Here is a 5,219-nt window from a genome sequence, read left to right as displayed (position 1 = left end):
TACCAGCGGAATATTAATCTGCACCTGCTTCAAGATATCAAGAAACTCCTCGTAAGTTGCATTATCCTTCACTTTCTGAAATCTTTGAGGGAACAAAGGTGGTGTCCTTGCTATTGTTGGTTGTGGTTACTTTGCCACCGCCTTCTCAACTGGCTTCTCTGACTTCTTTGCAGTTTCTGATTCTACTCCTGTTGTGGCATATTTTTTACTAAAAGTCACTTACTTTCTCTTCTTTGATGGGACTTCTTCTAATTTTCTCCCGTTCCTCAGTGACAAAGCATTAATAGGAGCCTTAGTATTAGCCTCCGTGTCTCTTGGAAGAGCCCCGGCTGGCTAAGTATTTTGGGCACTGGCAAGTTGCCCCATTTGTCGCTCTAAATTTTGAATACCTGCTGAGTGGGCTACTGCTTGGGCCTGCTGGTCAGCCATCAATTTCTTTAGCATCTCCTCAATATGACTCGTCGAGTTTGTTAGTTGTTCAGCTTATGGTGGTCTATATTGTTGTTGAGGAGCTTATGGCCCTGTACTGATTCTGAGTACCTTGATTTCCACTCCAAGAAAAGTTTGGGTGGTTCCTCCAATTTGTATTGTAGGTGTTCCCATATTGATTTTACTGGCCTCGATTTGCATTACCCATGAAACATACAGACTCTGGATTTGCTGGGCATAGATCGCTCATGTGACCCTCTCCACACACTTCACAAAATGCATGAACCTTCTGCACTGATTGAGCTTGCTGCTTAATGATAACCAAGGTCATCTCATTGACTTAGTTGGCCAATGTGACAACCTGCACTGATAATGCAGAAACAACATCTAACTCGAGGACCCCTGCAGATATTCAAACTGTGTGTCTACCCATCTCTCCTTGCTAATGAGGATTACTTTTGGAGAATTTGTTCAACAACGCATAAATCTCATCAAAGCTTTTCTCCAACACTTGCTTAATTGTCTGGCCAACAGTTAGGTTCTATTTACTATCTATGCTATGCTTGGGAACACTATATCTAGATTAGAGAAGAATTAAAGAGGGCGTGATCTTAACTCTACGTGGGGGGCGGATTTGTTGCTAGGATAGAAATATACCTAATCACCACGCTTAATTTAATATCGTAATCTTAATGCGTTCGTAATAGATTAATTCCATAGGAATATAGGCGTTAATCTATTTTGAATAGGCGAGTAGTAATTCAGGAGAATGCTATGAGAACAATTACTTGATTAATTAGCAACCATAGGCGAATTGTATGAAGAGGAGAGTTAATTAGAACACAATAGGATTGGTGAATCGATCACAACCCTGGAATGTTTATCTCTACTGAATTCTCACAACCATTTTTTGCTTGCTTAATTAGTTAAATGTTACATTCATTTCTTAGTTAGAATCACACAATTCAACTCTGATCGACTCGACTGAATAACAATTTGAGTGAAATTAGTAGGTAGTTAACACAAGTCTCTGTGGGTTCGACTCTCTACTTATAATTATATTACTTGTCGACCACGTATACTTGCATTTGCATTTGGGAGCAACACGTTTTTGGCGCCGTTGCCGGGGACTTGAATATTGACTACGTTGCTAGCTTTTACTTTTGTTGTCTATTTCATCGAGTCTAACATTTTGTTTATTGGTTGCTCTACTCTCAGGAACGTTGATTGAATGTGAAGGGTTAGGAGCCAGGATAGACTTCAAGGCTCTGACCCTGAACCTGAGAGAACATTTCACAAGAGGTTGATAGAAGCAAGGGACACAGATAATCTTCAGACACTTGTTCAACTACCTGTGGACATGGCAGACGAGCAACAATGGCGGTTCAAGAGGTGGCGATGCCTAGCATTGCTAATGTCACCTCCAACATCGTGAAGCTCAGAATCACTAGGCACTTTGAGCTAAAATGGAGCATGATCCAACTGCTGCATATAAACAAGCAATTTATGAGTCTTCAACATGAGGATCCACAACAACACATTCTAAACTTCTTGGAGTTTAGTGATACTTATATCACTAGTGGAGTCACTCCAGACCATGTGAGGCTCACACTGTTTCTGTTCTCTCTGTTTGGCGAAGCGAAGAGATGGTTGAAAGCAAAACTGGCCAACTCTATTACATCATGGAATGATCTAGCTCATAAATTTTTTGCACGGTTCTTCCCCTCGGGCAAAAATGCAAAGATTAGAAGTGAAATTGTCTCCTTTAAAAAGAAGATGGGCGAGTCCTTATATTCAGCTTGGGAGAGGTTCAAGGGGCTACTTTGGGATTTCCCTCGTCACAACCAAACACATGAAGTGTTGGCTCATACCTTTATAGAAGGGCTACATCAGAGACCAAGATTTTGGTAGACACAACCATATATTAACGAATTACAATCAAGGTAAAGTCGATTTCGAACAACAATTTTCATGGCTAAACCACAACCCCAGAACTAATGGGTTTTAGCCACTCATGATAATGTTATACAATAACAAGTGTTGAATGGTTGAAAATACTAAGAAAGATGAAGAAAAACTGAGAATCCTTGCTCCCGAGTGTTCTATGCTTGTGTTTTTCTCTCAAAGTGGCGTCTCTCCCTCCAAAATAGGTTTAGACTTATTTTTATACGAGTTGGGGGTGTGTTGGACCAAAAAAGACCTTGTCCCACGCGAAGTAGGAGAGTACCCCATCACCTAGTGTCTAGGGAAGCTCGTCTCGCTGGCCATGCGATGGGCAATTGCCCAAAAATATTCAAGTCTGCTTTCTGCACCCCTGGTAGCGCGACGAGCTGGCCTGGGCGGACTTTTTGCTTTCTTTTCGTTTTGCTTCAAATTGTGCACTTTTGTCCCACATTGCTTCCGGGTGACTCCTACACATAAAAAACCATGAATTAGAATAAATTATTATATTACATATACAAAATCCACAAAATATGAGTAAAATGCAAGGTGATATGCATATAAATACACATACTTTAAGCCAAATATAACAATGCTCCTCCTGAAAGCACCCGGTGGACCACATACACCTTGCCAATTCGGTGCGAATTTTCCATTGGCTCCGTCCTGATGATGGAATATCTTCTTTTACACCAACTACCCTCATGCAAACTACCTAGGTTCCACTTTCTTATTGAATGCCTTGATCATTATGTTCTGATAAAGCTGACCACGACAAACTGCATCCATTCTCTTCGCATCAGTTATTCTTTTTTACTGCCTATCCATTCTACATCGTCCATCCTGACTTCTTGGATGATCCACAAGGAGGGTATTTCAGCCTCAACGGGTGTTAAAACTTTTATACCATAGACCAGCATGTACGGTGTCACCCCGGTAGATGTTCTCACTGTGGTGCGATATCTATGTAAAGCGTATGGAAACTAATCATGCCATTGTCTATAATTGTCCACTATGTTTTACAAGATCCTCTTGATGTTCTTCTTGGCTGCTTCAACCCCTCCATTCATTTGTAGTTTGTAAGCTATGGAATTGCAATGAACAATCCTAAACCTTTCACAAGTTTCCCTCATGAGATCACTGTTAAGGTTAGCTGCATTATCCGTTATGATTGACTCTAGATTCTTGAACTGACAGACTATATTGTTGCGGACGAAGTCTGCCACCACTTTCTTCGTGACAGCTTTGTACGTTGAAGTCGACCCACTTGGTGAAATAACTGATGGCCACCAGGATGAAATGATGTCTGTTTGATGCATCCGGTTCTATGTGTCCGACCACATCCATGCCCCAAGCGGCAAACGACCAAGGGGAACCCATCATAATAAGCTTGTTTGGCGGACCTTTAATGAAACCTCCATGAACTTGACACTAACAACACTTCTACACGTAGAGAATGCTATCTCCTTCCATAGTAATCCAAATGTATTCTTCCCTCGAATCTTCTTGGGCAGAGCAAGCCCATTCATGTGAGGTTATAAAGCCCCATAAAAGTTCTCCAAGGCTTTACCGTTTTATAGTGTCAAAGTCAAACTAATGTGTTTGGAAGGTTGTTCTGTTGTACGGATTTGTGTATTGTGCAATGAATCGTGAAGTAGGTATAAGACTTTGAAGAAAATGGCGATTCTGGGGTCAATTACGTAGACCGCGGGTCGAATCCACTAACTACAGAACCATCATGGAATGAGTCAGAAGCAACTTAATTTTGAGGTTCATTTCGCGGTAGGGAATGCAGACCGCATAGCCATTCTACGGACCGCATATCCATCGCATAATCAGCATTGGAATTTTTGGAAGAAGACTTTCTGGTCTAATGTGCGGACCGCCCAAATGCACAACACCTCAAACATACTTCCAACTTTAAGTTTAACAAGTTTGCCTTCAACATCTAGCAGTGTTATGGCCTAAAAATGATTCAAAACAAGTAGAGAGGCATACCTTATAGCACACAAATCTCTAATTTATAGATCTTACTTCATTGTTATAACTTCCTCAATCAGCCACGAAGAGAGAAAGAGGCAAACTATCGACTAGTTCGGGTTCCTAAAGCTTGAATCCAATTGTTTCACCTTCTCCACCTTTGGTTTGGCTTCCAAACCCTAAGGATATGTTTATGAGGTCTAGAGAGAGTTTTAGGTCTGATTTGGATCGAAAATAAGGTTTGGAGACGAAGTCCACCACTTTAAATAACAAGATAAGCCCTCACCGACTTTGCGGGTCCCAAAGGGAGCTGATTGTGCAGACTCACAAAAATATGAATATCTCTCTACTCCAACATCGTGTCGATAAATAGTTTAATACATTGGAAACTAGAGTTGTAGACTTTCAATTTTGTTGTGGACCATCCCGTAATTCAATTGGGAGAAAAGCTTTATGACATTAGACTCAAAGTTCAATAGAATTAGGAACGTAACTTGCGATAACTTTTTTCGACTTTTGTCATACAACTTTCTTGACTTCAAAACTTATGATACATATGTTATATGATTCAAATACCTTAAAACATGACATCCTTAGAATATTAAGCACCCCTAGTATTTACCCTGAAAGTACGGGTTAAAACATCTTTGATTTGTTTAACTTCTAACTTCTAATAGTTGTTAACCACTCTTATACACCCTTATAAAATTTAAGACCAATAGGATTAACTTTTTTTCATCTTAAAGATCATCTCTTCTCATATTTATTTCGACTAACTTACAACGCGATTTAACGTACGCGAATATGGGTTATAACAGTATGATGCGTTCATAGCATTGCGCTTTGTGGTGGAATCTGCTGAGCTTGGG

At 40.4% G+C, this 5,219-nt stretch overlaps 1 non-coding gene across 1 annotated transcript; it reads right to left on the bottom strand.

Annotated features, from left to right (window-relative positions):
- Window positions 1-2,169: 2,169 nt before the first annotated feature.
- On the bottom strand, window positions 2,170-2,276 carry LOC142170023 (small nucleolar RNA R71). Its single transcript, XR_012699642.1, has one exon. It is a non-coding gene; the product is annotated as a small nucleolar RNA R71 (small nucleolar RNA).
- Window positions 2,277-5,219: the final 2,943 nt, after the last annotated feature.

The sequence above is a fragment of the Nicotiana tabacum genome, chromosome 15 (assembly GCF_000715075.1).
Source record: "Nicotiana tabacum cultivar K326 chromosome 15, ASM71507v2, whole genome shotgun sequence".
NCBI lineage: Eukaryota > Viridiplantae > Streptophyta > Magnoliopsida > Solanales > Solanaceae > Nicotiana > Nicotiana tabacum.
Note: the sequence above shows the minus strand (reverse complement) of the source record. Positions and strands in the feature narration are given on the sequence as shown.